The sequence below is a fragment of the Podarcis vaucheri genome (assembly GCF_965113315.1).
Source record: "Podarcis vaucheri genome assembly, chromosome: 5".
Taxonomy (NCBI): Eukaryota; Metazoa; Chordata; class Lepidosauria; order Squamata; family Lacertidae; genus Podarcis; species Podarcis vaucheri.
Window position 1 is genome coordinate 40,356,022 of NC_138763.1, and position 19,071 is coordinate 40,375,092.

General features: G+C 42.5%; 1 protein-coding gene across 1 annotated transcript in view; it reads left to right on the forward strand.

The window, feature by feature from the left end:
- Positions 1 to 19,071, forward strand: part of DGKG (diacylglycerol kinase gamma) — a 164,957-nt gene that overhangs the window by 33,250 nt on the left and 112,636 nt on the right.

The window sequence follows — 19,071 nt, forward strand, 5'->3', positions numbered from 1 at the left end:
AATGAGTAGGCATAAGGGGAGGACTTCAATGTAGCACTAAGTTGAAGTCCCTTAGTGACATGCTAGTGGTGCTAGCAAAATGGCATGTGCAAGAGAAGGAGCAGTAAGCCAACATGGTTCTCGAGGTTGGTTGTGGGGCTACCTTTGGAGGTACCCCGGAAACTACAATTAATCCAGAATGCAGCAGTCAGACTGGAGCGGCCGCTGAGACCATATAACACCAATCCTGAAAGACCTACATTGACTCCCAGTATGTTTCTGAGCACAATTCAAAGTGTTGGTGCTGACTTTTAAAGCCCTAAACGGCCTCGTCCCAGTATACCTGAAGGAGTGTTTCCACCCCCATTGTTCAGCCCGGACACTGAGGTCCAGCTCCAAGGGCCTTCTGGTGGTTCTCTTACTGCGAGAAGTGAGGTTACAGGGAACTAGGCAGAGGGCCTTCTCAGTAGTGGCGCCTGCCCTGTGGAATGCCCTCCGATCAGATGTCACGGAAATAAACAACTGTCAGACTTTTAGAAGACAACTGAAGGCAGCCCTGTTTAAGGAAGTTTTTAATGTTTGATGTTTTATCGTGTTTTTGTTGGGAGCTGCCCAGAGTAGTTGGGGAAATCCAGTCAGATGGGTGGGGTATAAATAAATTTATTATTATTATTATTATTATTATTATTATTATTATTATTATTATTCAGCAGATTGCTGTAGGCCCAATACATCCACTTGCACAACAAGCTTCCACTACTGCAACTGTTGCTCTGAGTTTCATATTGCGCAACCATTATTCCCGCTCTTATGCTAGGGCCCTTGCGTTAGCGGTCAGAGAATGTTAAATCCAGGCCAAAGTCACCTGTTCACAGTGTGCGCCACTATGGTGAGATGTATTTTGATTTAAATTATAGCAGTTGTTTCTAAATTGGCATATATCAAGTAGCATTTTAATGCAAATCTGTGGTCACTGTGTTTTTAATACCATTACTGTATCTAGGTGTTGAGGACCCTTTAGCAAACCCTAAGCTGGATTGAGTCCACAAAGAATATCTTATGCATATTTGTAAGCCTTTAAAAAAAAGCTGCATTTAAATAATTGTTTTAATAGAATCCAGTTTTTGCATTGTATAATTTTGTCTCTTTTAAAATTTGATTTGGTGTTTGTCAGCAAAGAAACAAAACAAAACATCCTGTACTCACACATATTCCCTATCTTCAGCTGTCCTGGCCCCAGCAGCAAGCACAGTGGTGTAACTATGCTACTGCAGTCAGTAAGGAAAAACCTTTAATATATATAATATATATCTCAATCTCCAAAGTGCCTCTGTGAAAGCTATAGAGCTACAGGGATAATAACAGCAATGTATTCTGCTGATGGGAGTGAGCAAGAGAAAGCAAAAGTGAGCGGTTTAACATGAAGAAGTGGGGCAATCAGAATAAAGAACTATAAAACCACAAAGGAGTATATCCATAGATTTACAAAGCAGCCTAATGCCCTTTCAAAACACATTTTCTGCACTTATTTTCCCAACTGAATCATGGGGATAGGCAAGCCAGGCTAGTTTGCTCTCACTTTAAAGCAATAAAATAAAGGCAAGGGAAGACGCTTTCTCCTGTTCTGGTGACTGAATAGAAATTGTTGTTGTTTAGTCGTTTAGTCGTGTCCGACTCTTCGTGACCCCGTGGACCAGAGCACGCCAGGCACTCCTGTCTTCCACTGCCTCCCGCAGTTTGGTCAGACTCATGTTTGTAGCTTCGAGAACACTGTCCAACCATCTCGTCCTCTGTCTTCCCCTTCTCCTTGTGCCCTCCATCTTTCCCAACATCAGGGTCTTTTCCAGGGAGTCTTCTCTTCTCATGAGGTGGCCAAAGTATTGGAGCCTCAGCTTCACGATCTGTCCTTCCAGTGAGCACTCAGGGCTAATTTCCTTAAGAATGGATGTGTTTGATCTTCTTGCAGTCCAAGAAGAATAGAAATAACAGGCCTCAAATATTAAACACAGTTGCCACATGGGCTGGGGCACCAATTAAGGAGACATGGGGATGACCAGTGACCATACTTCCCCCACCTCTGTTTCAGGCAACATAGGATGTATGCTCAAGCACACCTATATTTCTGGCTAGCTTATTGGTTCTACATATTGGGAACCTAGACATGATAGGCCATGTGTATAACTGACAGTGAAGGGGTCGACCTATTTGAAGGGCTTTCAAAGGTCACTCATATCTGAAGATGTCCTCTAGTCCAAGTCTGGTTTAAAGGTAGTGTTGAATAGTGGGTAGACATGGCAGACGACACAGCGATTTCTCCAAAGCAGCTCTTTATTTTGTAAGCTGGAACAGAACTGAACAGCAAACAGCTCAGCCGGCCTGCTTTTATAGGCAGCCGGCTGTCAACATTGTAGCAACAACAACCCAGGGTTTCTCGCCTAAAATAACTGATGTGGACCTGAGTGAAAACTATCTACAGTATCCCCCTGCTGGCCCAGGGTGAGAACTTCAGTACATAACAGGTAGCCTCACCCATAAAAAGGGGAGAGTAGGGTAGGGACCTTGTACCTGCCCACCAGCAGACTGAAGAGCAGAATATATGAAGACAGCAGCGCCCACAAATGTGTATCTAAATACAAAAATTAGCATATGCAATTTTTATGCTAAATTGTGTCTTATTTTTTTCCCTTCGGGGCACATGATACATTTCCTTCCCCCCCCCTACTGATGCTTAAGTGCCTCCCCCATTCTCACCCCCTCCTGAGGTTCCCTGCAGTGCTATGTATTACTCAGTAATCTTTATGACCAGGCAAAAACCTGAAACTGTGTCACTCTAGTTGTACATGCAGCACTCTCACCAGTACACCATACAGGAGATCACTGTAGAGCATGCTGCACTGGATCCTCCACACCCACTTGCAGAAACTATGCAGATATTGTGAACAGGCCACTTTAAAGATCAAGGCCGCGTCCGCACTATAGGGAAATCTGAGAAATTTATTCTGTGAGGGGAATGGCGGTCTCGTAACACCTCTCAACACCCTTAACAAACTACATTTCCCAGGATTCTTTGGGTGAAGCCATGACTGTTTAAAGTTGCATGATACTGCTTTAAATGTACTGTATAGTGCATAGGGTTCAACTTGCATTTACCATTTTAAAGACGTTTATTTGTTTTTCGTTAACAGGAACATTGATAAAGTAACAAGTAGAAGTTCCTACACAGTGAAGAAAGTGGGGATTACCTCTGAGTAGAACTGCACTGGTTCATGAGAGTTGCTATAACGCTTGCTGGATCATAGCATAATACTTTAGTTTCTTCAACAAAATTAACGATCTGTTTAATAATCCCACCACCCCTCCTGCTCTTTTGTATAATTGGTTAGGTAGATCTTACTCAACAAGGGCTCATCCACACTTCCCTTTTGCCCTACACTTTCTAGGCACTGATCCCTGCTTTCCCCAGGAAAACTCACTCTAGTACTGAGTCGGAACCAACAGCAATTCGTGTTTTCCAGGATTCATTGGTAAAGGGTGGATTTTCACAGGAAAAGCACCAGGGCAAAAAACCCCAAGTGCTTTAACCTATCTTTGTAGATGTTTCTTTATGAATCCATCATATTTATTGCTCTCATTGAGCCTCCCCCAATTTAGGAATACTGAACGTAACTCTGAGATGCAACCAATACTGAGGTCAGTGCAACTAAGAAATTTTTCATATGCTTTTGTGAATATTTTTTTGGAATGCAATCCACTACTTTTTGTCTTTTTTGGCAAAAGAATCATATTGACTGTGTTTCCTTTGGGATCTATGACACTACTCTGATCTTTTTCTCTAATAGTGCTATCTAACTTGTAATCTTCGGCTGGTTTCTGTCCATTTGACATTACAGTTTACACTTGTCCTTAGTTATTGGATTTCACATCTTTGCTTTCAAATCAGTTCTTCAGTTTACAAAATCCGTCCAGAGCAGTATCTCATGTTCCATCTTGCTATGCAATCTGCCCATCTGTCAATAATTTTGCCGCCTCTACCCAAATCGGGGGGGGGGGGATAATAAACAGTATGGCAGCCAGAACAGATCTACAAATTGAACTGATAGAAACACTGGATAGCTGTCACCTTTATGCCCTTATGTAAGGAGCTTGCAGGCCCGAGTGGGAAGAGAATGCTGACCTAGAGGAAAGGATTCCTACATTTTCCTCCTTGAGTCGCTCACCGTGTTTACTCAACTTGTTTGTGAAAATGTTATTTGTTTCAATTTCAAGCTTGTGCCAACCTGAATACTAGGGGTGAGATTGAAAAAAAAGAACATTGCCCGTTAATAACAATGACAAAACTTCCTCTCCTACCGGGTGCTATTTTTCTAGAAAAAGAGGTGCTGGAAGTCACCATGAATGCCTCCCTTGTTCTCTTATAATGGCAATGGCACCCACCTGAGAGGTGGCAGGACAGAGTTCTGGCTGGAGAAAGCCCTGCAGTCCCATCTTGTGAGGGGGCAATCAAAATTAGGATCATGGCACATGGGGAAGAGGGTTTGGCACACATGCCATAGTCACAACAAAAATTGCCTCCATGAAGCTATTTGACACAGGATGGAAACTACTGTTAATGCTATACTTCCATCATATGATGAGCACATCCAGGAGATCAAGAAGCAGCAGGACTACACTGCTCTGTGTCCACACATTAGATGTACGTGTCTGCATGGGTGGACACCATGCTCTTTGTTGTACTCACCTTTCCAGAACCACATTGTGGAGTGATATGATGAACCAATATGCGCTCCAATTGTACTGTTTATGGGATAAGAGCCCTTTTGGACTTTGTATGAGTTTGCCACACACAACCTTAGTTCCCAACCTGTACAAGGGAATTAACAGGAAGTCACGAACTGGTTCTGTTCAAAGAATTCCTGCTCCAGGGGCACAGCTGAGACTCAGACAAGTCATTTCCCCACAAGGGAACAGACAAGTTGGGGGCAAGTAGGAAGAGTTGCAAAGGAGAGGGCTTAGGGCAGAACTGAGGTGATCTCTGAACATGATCACCTTAGGGGGAGGATCAGTCCCTGCTGTGTTGCCCTTAAAATACTGCTGCCTGGAGCAATGGCCTGGGCTGCTTGTCCAGTTGTACTGATCCTACTGAGAAAGGACACAAAACCAGCACATTCTTTCAGTATTAACTACTAATTGTCTTCATATGTGTGTTATATTTCCCATGAATACCCCAAAGGAGGATGACAGAAATCCGAGGGCTGCAAATGCTTGCATTCACAAGTCTAGCGAATCAGAAAAGCTTTCTCAACAGGCCGAAATGTGTCATTGGTATGCAAAATTCTTTCTCGGCAGAGCTTTTGATAGTGCTAAGCTAAACCCACACCCCTGCCTTTCAACTCGAAAGGACCCACTTGGTTTTTCAGGACTTAGGGGTCAGCAGTAACTTTTTCCATGTGCTCTCTCTATTTAATTCATATCCCTTTTGTGGAGCGCAAGATGACAGACATATATATTCAGGAATAGGGGCAAAGCAGTCATCATAGGCTCAGAGACACTCTCTTCATTATAACTTCATATGTTCCCCCAAACTAAAGCTTGATCCATTGATGCAGCTAAGCCTTGGTTTGTCCTGGCTAAACCTGAGCTAAACTTGGGTTTGTCGACATTTGCCCTGTAGCACTGTCCAGTTCAATACCCTTCCTCCTTACACCTGATGGCCCAGTTCTTATTGCACTTTCATTACTGAGCATCTGACAACAATAGAATCCAAAAATATAAAATGGCTGGGGAGAGCACAATCAAAGCTAACAAATCAAACTCTGCTCTGGCACAATGCCCCAGTGTTCAAAGGAGTTGCAGCAGGGAAGAAGCAGGGATAAAGGCTTGCGTGCCAGTTGCTACCTGCCAATCAGAGCCTCTTAGTTATTTTTTGCACATATATAAGTAGCTTTTAGGCACTGAGCTCTAAGCCCAGCTGTACAGTAGGTGTAGCTGAAGTGGCCATTATATCCGCAGCAGGTGTCCTACTCAGGCAATTATTTCGGGAACATTAGTGCTTTCAGATCCTTGCCACCCTGCCTAAAAATCGTGACCAAAGAAATCACAGAGTACCTAGTGGGCACCAGAAACCATGAATAATAAGTAGCCTGGATTTACAAAGGATATAGTTCTTCAAAAAAAAACATGCTTTTCTTTTCTTATGACAGAACTACAGAATCAATTGCTGGAGGGGATGCAACAGTGTCATAAATATATGCCTTTTCAAAGCACACTCATTCTTTCACACCCCTGACATCTCATATACAAAATAAATTTTGTGTCGTCAGGATGGGATATTCCAAAAGGGCTATGAGCTGTATGGGGGTGGGGGTGGGGTGTCTCCAGCTTCCCCCTAAAACAAGAAGAATTTGTGCTCACATGTATATGGCAATTTATTTATTTAAATACATGGGTTGCTTTTTATATACATTAGAAACCTGTTGATTAGTAAAATGTATTGTACCATGCGGATTATGCACATACCTGTATCATATACCAGGACCATTTTTGAAAACGGGTCAAATGACCAATAAAGTTCCTCGTCTTATTACACCTTTTTGAAATGCAACTCTGTAATTCATTTAAATTTATGATAAAGAAGGAGAACAAAAAAACTGCCATCTGGTACAGTGAAGAGTTGCCTCTCCTTGATATGTAAAGAGCCAGCTTTTATTTACTACAGTTGATTCACCTTCTAAATTCTGCCACCAAATATCTGTACTAAGCTGTTTACCAATACCTTTAACTACAACCCAGTAGCTGTGATGTTTTTGATGTGATACCAAACCAGCAAAAGACTTTTTTTATAATAAATCAAAGTAACAAGATATTCTATATTTATTATAAACTATAAATGTAAAATAAGGTAAATACTATATTTCAGTTGTTTATGGGGCTTTTTAAGACTTACACTTGCATTAATAAGGTTACTGTATATTTAAATTACAGTTACAGATGTTTATGTAAGGCTGGCTGGAAAAGTGTAGTTCCTAACCCTATTTAATTTACGTACCAAGTACCCTTAGTCCCTCTGCCCTGGTTAATCTCACCACCAGGTATTGTGGACCACACCTGGTTTCCTTTGAGCCAGGCTTGCAGGCAGTTATCTGGTCAGCTGCAGAAGCTCCTTACTGAATCCCTCTCATGCTGTTATGGCCTTTCTGCCAATCTTTGGCTTCGGCCAGTGATTTAGTTCTACACTACCAGGATTCCCCTATCCTCAGTAGCCTCTTGCCACCTCACTTCTACTTCAGCTCCAGCCTCAGCTTGTTCTTCACAGCCAGTCTTCTGTCTTCATTCTTGTCTTCTTCATCATCTCTCTCAGCAGTGGCAGAACAAGCCTATTTATGTTCCAGCCAGCCTATCCTTCAACCAATCAGATTGGTATGGAACTCTCCTACTCATCAGACCACTTACCCCATGCAATGAGTGACCAAGAATGTCTACCTAGTAAGCCAATTAGAAGTGTAATTTTGCAATCCCCACCTCTCAGTATTTAAAAGAACTCAGATTCCCCCCAGACCAGACATATAACTAACCAACAGCCAGCTCTCAGCCCCAAAGGTATACTTACTATTTCAAATGTAACCCATCATGTTATGTGATCCCACATACCCATACATTGTATCTAAACCAGGCATGTCCAAAATTCATTTCGGGGGCCTAATCCAGCCTGCTGGTCATTTTAATCCGGGCCCCATGGCAGTATATGTCCTGGGGTAAAATCCTAAAAAAATCTCAGCAACTTTGGTCGGCCTTAACACATGTTCATTTCATCAAATCTGGGGCCCTCTTTGGAAAAAGTTTGGGCAGTCCTGAATTCTAAACCAAACCCTGTTCTAGTAAGTACCTTTTAAAAGGTGAGTTCGCCACAGTTACCAGTGTAATAGGGTGGGAAAGCAGGTTACGACATAATGCTGTCTAACTACTTGGAACCTAACCTTGAGCTTTGAATTTTCTCTCCTTCTTTTATGTGATTTCACAGCCACCAATCAAACTGTTCATAATTCACCCCCACCCCCACCCTGCCCCAAGCACGTGACTGCAGGGACGTGGGTTGCTTGTGCACTGTTGTGAACACAAATTTTTAAGAACATTCTGCTTGGCTGGAAAAAAAAATTATATTCACAGATATCCGGAGGTATTAGACTGAGAGCACTACTGATATCCTCTGAGACGTATTTCAAGATATCTTAGAAGCCAAAGGCAGCTTTGTCAAACTGTTAGTATTCTGGTAGGCTCTGGTCATAGAAGTAATACACAATGAATTGCCAGCCCTCCGTCATTAAGATCAACATTCCTGATGCAGTTTCCCTTCAAGAACACAGGTCATTCTAAAGATTAATGCACTGAAACACTACAATCATAGACTTATGAGGACAGACAATTTTGAAATAAATGGTGGAATAACTCACAAGGAGTAAATGTATTAATGTACCAGGTACAAAGCCTCATATATATATATATATCCTTCAAATATATATACACACACACACCACTCCGTCCTTCCCGGTTTAAAAACCGGGCTCAGGGCGGCTGACAGCAAATATAAAATTGATTAAAATGTGACTTAAAAGCGCATAAAACAGCATAGAATACAACATAAAATGCAGCATCAGTATTAATAAAATTCAAGAATTCAGGGGTCATTGGGGGGGGCAGTCAGTAGACATTGAATAATCACCAGGGCTAACTGGCAAAGTTGGTCCTACTAGGGCCAGCAAGGAGGTGTTTGGATAAGAATTTAAATGTGGGGTCTAGGAAGGGTTTCTTCACAGAAGAGGAAAGGGAAAAGGGAATAGAGGATCAGGCTACGTAATTCAGACTGAAACTCCACTGGGGCTTATGCCATCAGCCACAGTGGCAGAAGAAGGATACAGCAGCTGCAATGTATTCTTTGATGAAACCATATTATCCTGTTAAAAAGTGGACAGTGACATCCATCAAATTCAGTTTAGGGATGGAAGAGAAATTCAATTCAGTTCACGTTTAAAGGTGAAGCTATCAAATCTGCACTTTCTGAAACAGTACAGGAACCAAACCAAAATGCAGCCATCCTTCAAAATTCACACTTATCCAGCTTTGCAATGCAGTTCTCCAACCAACCAATGTTTAGGAAAAATACATGCATTAGGGGAAACTGCTTCCAAAAATGTGTACATTAATTGAAACTGCATACAAAAATGTTTTTATAATGAGAAATTTGCACCAAAATGCTGCTGGTTTTTTGTTTTTGTTTTAATTGCAAACTGCTTCAGAAATCCTGAGAACTGAGTTTAAAATTGGGAAAACAAGAAACGGAGGGAACCAAAACTGACAGGTCCATCCCTAGTGACCACTCAAAATAGGCATGTTTTTGAGACAGTGCATTGTGGGATACCAGAGCAAAATCCTTGCAACACATGGAAACTTTCCAGCTATAAATTGCGAATGTCAAATGACTTTATATTTCTGGGGATATATTCAGTGTAGCCTGAATTGAAGACCAAATACAGAGTGTTGTTGTCATGGAAGCGGGCTGCTGTACTGGAGTCCTGTCTTTCATAAGATTCAGATCATGAGGTGATTGGTTACCATATGCAGCAGGACAGACATTCTGGAAAAGTGAGAGAAGCTATACAGATGTCCATTTAACCACACATTCAATCGTACATTTTAGTAGAAAAAGATGGGGAATTCTGAGGTAGTAGAATGGACTGCAGGCTTGAGGGGTTCCAGTTTTGACTGCTTTTGCAAGTAAAAATCAAATAGAAGAAAAGAAAAAGAAAAGACCCTGCAAAGGGAAAGACTTTTCTTTAAGCATTGCTTTCAGTTCTAGTGTTCCCTTTGCATTAAGTCACTAAAACAGGGCATAATATTTTTTTAAGTTTATAATTTTCCCTCAGTCTGAATAACTCCAGTCCATCCTACCACCTTGTTCTGCTGCATGTATAGACCAAGCCCATCATGTCAGTAGATAATGTTTGGTAAAATTCTGGGCAGGTTGTGAAAAAGAGAAAGCTGACCCTGAGGTAGTTTGGTCTTCTGTGTGGGGTCTGAATCTCAATCAATCTTGCTTTCTGGGGTTCAGCTGCGACAGCTTTTCTGATTAACTAGCAAGCAACCTGAGGTGTGAAGCATGGAGAAAATCACTTTGGGCTGGAGAGATCTATGCCTTCCAATACTTGCATCAGGGTTAGCATCATCAAGCACCTTCCAAGGTCTGCCTTAGGCTGGGGGGCCACTGGAGCTTCCTGCTCCTTGCTGTTGCTGCACAAGCGAGCAATATGAGGAGTGGTGGGAAGGAGCAGTAACCTCTGCTTATCCTTGTCTCACTTCCCTGGGAGGTAGGGTGGATTAGCAAAGAAATGGACAGTGGCGACAGGGAGGAGGTGTGAGCACATTCAGTGAGCACCAAGACCAACTCGCCTTAATTTCCTCCAACACCTGAAACTCTCATTGGTGCCCTGAGGCCACCATCCACATCTCTGTTACCAACTTACCAATTACTATATTGCATGTTGTGGAAATATAAGGCTGGACATTAAGAAAATATGGGTAGGCCCAACATCCCCTGAAAAGAGCCATGGTGCATGGTGTACAAATAAGTTTTAAGTTTTAGGGCTTTTTGTGGTAAGATAAGGTTAAAATAAATTAAGACAATTTAATGACAGAATATAGTGAAAGATGGAAAGGATTTGCTGAGATAATCAATAACTAGAATACAAAAAAGGGAGGTGCGAGGAGGTCGATGAAACAAGTTAACGAAAGATAAAGATTTGGGAATACTGGATTTGTTTTTAATTTTTTGTTTGCTTTTGTTTTTGGTTTTGATGTATTGTGTGTTTTGTTCTCTTTTTTCTTTTTATTGACTTGTATTGTTTAATTCCTTTTTTGTTTCTCTTTTTTCTTTTTCTTTTTTTCTCTGTAATTTTAAATTCTCAATAAATATCATTTTAAAATAAAAAATAAAAAATGAAAAGAGCCATGGTGGTGTAGTGCATACCCTCCAGCGTGTCGCTGTGGAAAACCAGGACACGCATTTTCTCTCTCACAGTAGTGGGAAGAAAAGGAAATGACCCCACATATGCCACCCTGAGTTATTGAAATGAAAAGTGATGACGAAAAACAACAACAGGGTTTCTAAAGAACAGAAGGTTTATGCTTCAAACAGGAGAGGACTTTAGTAATATGGCACCCTGAGCGAGGGCAAAATTGGGGGCCATAAATATTTATTTGGTACCCTCCCCCTCTTGCCTTTCCTTCTGTACATGCTGTCAACTGCACTACGTCATAGTTGCAGCAATTCAATTGCCCATCTTGTCAGGGGCTTTTGAGTAGGTACCTATATAAATATAGGTGTTGTTGTTGTTGTTGTTGTTGTTGTTGTTGTTGTTGTTGTTGTTGTTGTTATCATGTACCCCCTCAGCTTGGCACCCTGTGCAGGGGAACCATCTGCACTCCCCTAATTCCAGTGCTGCTTAAAAATAAACGTACCTGCCAGTGTAGGAGTAATTTAGGCCAGGGAAGGGAATCCCGTGGCCCTCCAGAGGTTGTTGAATCCCAACTCCCATAAACTAGGGTTTCCATATTTCAAGATGTAAATATCCGGATACGATTTCTCGGTTTACTTGCCAAAGATCCAGGACAATCCACCGCCTTCCAGAAATTCTTCCCAGATGTCACTTCCGCCTTTGAGATCTGGGTAACGTCCAGGAAATCCTGGACGTATGGCATCCCTACATAAGCCTCAGCTAGTACAACCAATGTCATGGCTGGTGGGAGGCATAGTCCTCATGCAACATCTGGAAAGCCATAGGTTCCTCATCCCTGGTTTAGCCAATGAGATAAACGTAACCTTAAATAAATTATCTAATCAAATTCTCTCTCAGGGCTGTAATCATATTCTCTCTCGGGGCGGCTTAGGCAGGTCTGTGGCCTCCTTGATTATATTATTTCCCAGGCCCCTGTCCTGAATTTCCAACTTACGTTTAAAAATAAATTATCTGACCCAATTACTTGTGCAGAGAGATATAAAGGAAAGTGTGTAGGCAGGATCCTACCCAACAGCTGAGTAAGAAGCAACAATGTTCCAGTGCCTCAGCCCATGAGCGCAGAGGTGCCAAGATAACTGACAAGCACCAGGCGCTTACTCTTAAATGTCATAATAACACTGATTCTCGTGTTATTAATAATATTTTATGCACATAAATCACTTGAATGTATTCACTGTTGGGTACTGATTCTACCCACCCCATCCATGATGTCCCTGTAGACACCCCCACCACTTCCCCTTGACATTAACAATTAATTAATTAATTAATTAAATTTCTATCCCACCTATCTTCCCAGAGGAGCTCACGGCAGCCAGCAGCAAGCACTAAAGCAGTGCAATTGAAAATAAAACATTTAAAAGCATTAAGAACATGTGAGAGACATTGAAAAACAGCCACATATTCTCACTGCTAATAATTTCATGGCTGCCAAGAAGAGTTGTCTTTCAGCCGTCAATTGCCTGAGCAAATAGGAATGTTTTAGAATTCCTCCTAAATGTTAATGAGAGAGAGAGAGACCAGAGAGGGCATTCTGCAAGCGGGGAACTTTCACCAAGAAGGCTGTGTCATGGGTCAGTTCCAAATAGGCTGCACCAGTGGTGATACCCCAACAGGGCTTCCCCTGCTAATCACAGGTTACTAAAACAGGTTATGCCCACTTTTGATGGATTACATTACCAGATTATACCTAGTATCACTGCTAGTGGACAGAAACATCACTGCCACCCAAATCAGCCATTGTTAGGCAAAGGGTGCACAGAGTAGTACCAGCCTCCTCTCAAATGGCAGGATAACAGGAGCGTGGTCTTTCTGGAGGACTGAGCTCAAAGATCCCCCCCCCCACTATTGAGTGTAAAGGTATTGTACGTACGTCTCACTGGAGGGCTTGTTTATTTGTTTGTTGCATTTCTATCCCGCTTTCGTTCCTCCAATGAGCTCAAGGTAGTGTACATAAGTCTCCCTTTATCCATTTGATTCTCACAACAACCCTTTGAGGTAGGTTAGGCTGAGAGTGAGTGGTTAGGCCCAATATCACTCAGGGAGTTCCACGGCTGAGTGAGGATTTGAACCCTGGTCTCTCCCAGGCAGGGTTGCCACGTGTCTTCATTTTCCAGGACACGTCCTCTTTTCCATGGGTAGAATTGTCATAGCGACCCATAGTTAAAAGCAGAAGTTGCAAAAGGTGGCCTCTTTTTTGCTCTTCAAAATATGGCAACCCTACGGGCCTGGTCCTAGTCCATCACACTAACTCCTAAGCCACACTAGCTCTCACAGCTGCAATCCTACATACACTTTCCTGGGAGTAACTCCTGTTGAACTTAATGGAGTTTACTTCTTAGTAGACATTGTGCAGGATTGTGCTGCACATCTAGAGTCCACAGAGGACCTCAGTGTTATAACAACGTCACAATCAGAGATGGACTGACCATCCATACCTTCTATGGATAACAAGCCTTATTGCTCTCCAAAGCTGTAAATTTCAGCAAAAATGGGACTCATTTTTTTCCCTTGTCATGGTTGTCTGCTAGCCAACAGAATAATGATTCATTTCTTAATAGTGCTTAAAAGTGAATGGAAACTATTAATTAATCCCAGGAAGGAACTCGACTAGCTAATAGTAATTAGAAATCTCCACAGCACACAGGAGGAGTGATTTCTGAGTCCAGCCAAGATGGCTTTTCTATAGCTAACAGAAACAAATGATTCATAGCATCAGAGCTTTCAACAAGCAGCAAAGTCGTGATCTGATAAGGTGTCGAATATTATCACACCATAGTATGCATCTGAATAATCTCACTTACCTGGGAGTAAACTCCATTAGGTTCAGTAGGACTTACTTCTGAGTAGTTAGGACTGCACTGCCAATTTGGGAATTAAGTATATAGTTTGGTGAACATACTTATGGCCTGCTATGACTGTACATGTTTTATGTAGGTTCCAACAATATGCAACATCTAAAGCAAGTTCGTTGTTGAATAGGTTGCTGTTAAAGTAAAAATTAATCTGCTAATTTTCAAGGCACAAGAAAAGCCCATATAACTTTTTTGTGGGGGAGGGCAGGGGGGCGGGAAAGTGAAATAATCCTTTTCAAGGTAATACCATAAGTAATACTGAAAATAATACAAATAACACTTGTATTACTGTCAAGAGAAGAAGAAATTAAAGCACACAGAGACAGAACAGGGAAATTCATATATTCACATGTACCTATGGAAGATTTTTTACAGGTTTCCCGCAAACCTGCATTTTATTCCCCTTACCAGGCTTTTTTGGGGGGGAAATTGGTTTTTCTTAAAAACATTTATGGGATTTTACTGGTTCCTCATATCATAAATTGTTCATCTCCCCCACCCAGGCTTCAGCATGTTATTAGATTCTCAGCAAAAAAACAAAAACAAAAAACCCAGAGGGGATCAGAAGCAAGGTGATGGAGAAGAGCTGAAAAACACATGAAATATAAGCATTCAGATCAAAAGCAAGTTGTGGGTGAATGTACATGTGTGTGCTATGTTACGCAAATGAGCTGAGTCTTCCCCATCAACTTTGCGTCAACTTAAGACATAATTGCTCTTTCTCAGCATCTTGAAGTCAGAAAACCCTTTCTCTCTCTCTCTCTCTCTCTCTAAATATATATATATTCCAAATTGAATATAGTGCAATATGATTAGATATAAATAATACAACATGCCTGAAATAGTGTCGCCTCTCGGCATTAAAGCATGCACGTCATGGAAAGAAAGGGGAAAAGCTTTTTATCTATTTTGGCATATTTTGCTTGCTGTGGTTTGTTTTGTTCCTTAGGAAAATTCAACCTTTGCCATGGAGGAAAATGCTCAGAACCTTCCTTTGTTTTGTTTTTGAAGGAAATTAACAGAGAGATGAGAGAGAGAGAGAAAGAGGAAGAGGAAGCTTTTGACTGAAGGGCTGCCATAATAACACACTTGAGGGTTGGTTGTCTGAGCACACCAGGCCCTCCTGTCTTGGGAGCAGAACACAGCCTCAGTTGTGATGTCAAGGGCTTGTCGTGTTGTACACACAAGGGACTGGTTCTGCATTAGGAAAAAGGAAAACATTGCAATGGCCCTTCAGTTTTCTCCATGTTCTGTATATTCTTGTGACTTACCGTATTTTGCGCCCCATAGGACGCACTTTTTCCCCTCCTAAAATGGAGGGGAAATGTGTGTGCGTCCTATGGGGCGAATGCAGGCTTTCGCTGAAGCCTGGAGAGCGAGAGGCATCGGTGCGCACCTACCCCTCTCACTCTCCAGGCTTCAGGAAGCTCTGCGCAAGCCTTGCAAGCCCGGCGGGAGTTCCCGCGGGCTCACAAGGCTTGCGGGCAGCAGCCTGCAGTCCCCGCGAGTGTCCGCAAGCCTTGCGCGCCCGGCAGGAGGTCCCACCGGGTGCGCGAGGCTTGGGGCGGCAGCCTGTCACCCGAAGCACGGGGAGCCCTCCGGAGGACTCCACCTGCTTCAGGCAGGTGAGCACAAGGCTTTGGGCGGCAGCCAGGGCTGGGGGGGGAATAATTTTTAAAAATTCATTTCCCCCCCAAAAAATGAGGTGCGTCCTATGGGCCGGTGCGCCTTATAGGACGAAAAATGCGGTATACGGACAATATATTTTCAGCAACATGGTAGCATTCTTGTCTTTCTGTCTCTTGTAGCAATAAATGTCCACTAGGACAGAACTGAAATGATCACCCAGCTTTACCACTCTCTTCTTAGGCTATGAAGAGTCTCCACCCCTTTCACCATTTTGTTTAGGATGTGAATTCAGCACCATAGCTCAGAGCTGTTTTTTCCTTCCTTCCCCCACACAACTCCAAGGAACCAGGCAGATCTAGCAACGTGAAGGTGTCCCAAAGCCAAATCAGAGTGAGGGCCATGTTCCCTGCCCACACTTTGACGTTGCTTCATGCAAAAAAGGAGGGAGAAATTGGTGCTAAGCAGCACTGAACAGCACAGTGGCCATGACTGCCTGGACCACAAACAAGGGCCAAAAAACTAAATGGAGGGGAGGCACTTGTGAAGCTTAATACCCCCTGAAGTGTCCTTTCAAGACAAAAGAAATTGCTATAGAGATATTCAGCTTCATCGTAATATTTCCTTTTTCAGTTGCTCTGGCAAACCATTTCCCCGCCCCCTCAATTTTCATAGTATACCCAGAGGTAGCTGCTAAAATAAGAGATCTCCCCAGCAAGGAGTTCAGCCAGTGCCCTTATGATAAAGACGCATACATTTTGTATGATAGGAGAACCACTATGTCATCGCTAGTGGCAAGGTCCAATTTTCATGCCCTGGTTTAGAGTTTAAAACAGTTAACAGAAGTTAATAATGAAGAGTCTTGTGTCAGCTTAAGTACTAACAAATTTATTACGGAATAAACTTTCATAGACTAGGGTTCACTTCAACAGATGCAAATATCATTTCCAGAGGGTCTCTTGCAATGAACTACAGTCTACTTCAACAGATGAACCCTCTGGAAATGATATTTGCTTTAGGGCTTGTCCACACTTCTGCTTGTCCTGTGCCTAGAAAGCCCAGGCCTGAGTGGTTTTCCCAAGGAAAACCCACTCTTTAGCGCTCAGTCGGAGCAAATGACAATTTGGGCTTTCTCCAGCTGTTTGCTTCAACTGAGCACTAAAGAGCAGTTTTCCTCAGGTGAAAGCAGTGGGACAAGAGGAAGCATGGCTAAGCCATTAGTTTCACAAAAGAATATTCTTATTCTACTCTATCACATGGATGCACTTGCATTGTCTAAAAAAGAAAAACAAATGTGAAGTCCCCTCTACCATTGCCCTATCGCCAGCATGGCCCCTTGTAATTGCATTATAGGTATAGTTATATTGTGTGCAGTATTTATATATGTTGCTTCTAGTGTATTTGGTTTCGACAATCTTTTTTTTTTTTTTAGCACCCATTCTTTTAATTGTCATTTGTTTTAACTGTTGAATTTTTACACTGCTGTGACCTACGTTGGGGTCTGGTGATGATGAGAAGGTTCATAAAGCATCATCTCTTTTTTACTACACAGTGGTACCTCGGGTTAAGAACTTAATTCGTTCTGGAGGTCCGTTCTTAACCTGAAACTGTTCTTAACCTGAGGTACCACTTTAGCTAATGGGGCCTCCTGCTGCCGCCATGCCGCCGTAGCAGGATTTCTGTTCTCATCCTGAAGCAGAGTTCTTAACCCGAGGTACTATTTCTGGGTTAGCAGAGTCTGTAACCTGAAGCGTCTGTAACCTGAAGCGTTTGTAACCCGAGGTATCACTGTATATCTAATGAATGCACAGCCCCCATTATCCATGCACGGACTTAAGCTAGAGTAACCCAATTACCTCTTAGGATGTGTGAGCAGTGCTTGCCACCCTCAGAGTGACCTTTGTTATTAAGGCTTTAACTGAAAGGCAGTGGTAAACTCAAACCAGGAACTCTGCCAGTAGGGCCCAGGACTTTTAAGGCCAACCTACAAGTAACATTAGATACATATTTGCACTTAGTACACACAGGGTTTGTTTTCTGAAGATGCAAATAACACCAGCTGGGTGTGGGGCTGATAATTAAGTGTTACCCTTTCCTCCCATGTTGTGGTTCTGAGGAAGCTGGTGATTGTTTCAGGGGGAAATCCTCCATTGTTGGCAACGCTTCAAACTTTCTGAACCAAAAGGAGAGGCAGAAATGCGTTTAATAAAATGAATTAAACATGATGTGGCGACTGAACTAAAATGGAAAGCACTCTAGCTGACCCCAAAGGGTCCCCGGAGGCACAGGAGACTGTCACTTTACTGAAGCCAAGCAGACCTCCTGGAAGCCACATGTATGGAAAAGGTGAGATAGAAATATAAGAAATAAATAAATAAGGGGTGTTGGTCAAGCAAACCCTGGCTAGAGAAACAGCAAGCGTGAGTTCCTTGCTCTCTTTGCTTGCAAGGCCAATTGCCATTGCTGCAGACTTGAGGGGGAGATAAATCAGACTCACTGGCCACTAGTGAAGTTTCCATTGTGAAGGTGGGAAAAGCATCCTGGTCTTGGCAATGCCCTAAAATGCTTAACTCAGAAATGATACACCAGTCCAATATGTTGAGCTTATTATGGCAACTGTTCCCACAGGCTTACATTTTATTTTGCCCTCTTAATTTAGTAAGAATTTTGATCATCTTCACGACAATCCTGAGAAGTTAAGGGGGGCAAACTGGTTGTATGCACATGTCTGCTAAGCACATGATTAGTCATCCAGCTGCGAAGCAGGGGTTGTGGAGTCTCACTTTGATCAAAATGAGCAGGCTGGTGTGGGAACCAAAGTCTGCCCTGCCCCTCACAGCTGCTTTGAGCTGTTTCCCCCCAGCCCAGCTTCAATACCAGAAGGTCTCCTTGATCAACATGCAGCTCTCAGTCTAGACATGTGGCATTTCACATGTTTTTGTTGCAGCACAGCAAGTTGGAACAAAATGATCTCCTCATGCTTCACACCAGTACAAATTTTCAGCACCATAAACAAGGCTTAACCCTACTTGCCAGAGGATTTCTGTAAAGATCCTTAGGGCAGCAATATTAGTTGAATAACCAGTCACATCCATCAGTTAAAACATTTTCATCAGCTAAAAGTGTGCCTCTGATTAATCAGTCAGTTTTTCAAAAATGCATACAGTGTTTGTGTGTGTGCACTCGCACAAATAACAACAACTGCAGGTGTCACACTTGAGAGAAAATGCAGTGTGTGTTCTGCCTGTTGTAACAAATGTGTGCACCATTGAATGGATGGCTACTCAGAAGTAAGTCCTACTGAATTCAGTGGGGTTTATGCCCAGGGAAGTGGTCAGGATTGCTGCCAAAAAGCATGATTTGCCCCTTAAAACTATTGTTTTTCTCATATGCAGTTAACCAAGTTTCCTTCAACTGGGTTACAGCCCTAGAGATAATGTAGGTCATACATGTTTTACACAGATGCCACAAGGAGACACTGACTAGATCGTTGATACTGACAAGGTCTTACTATTCTTTTGCTGAAATCTGTATAGACGTAATTAGAA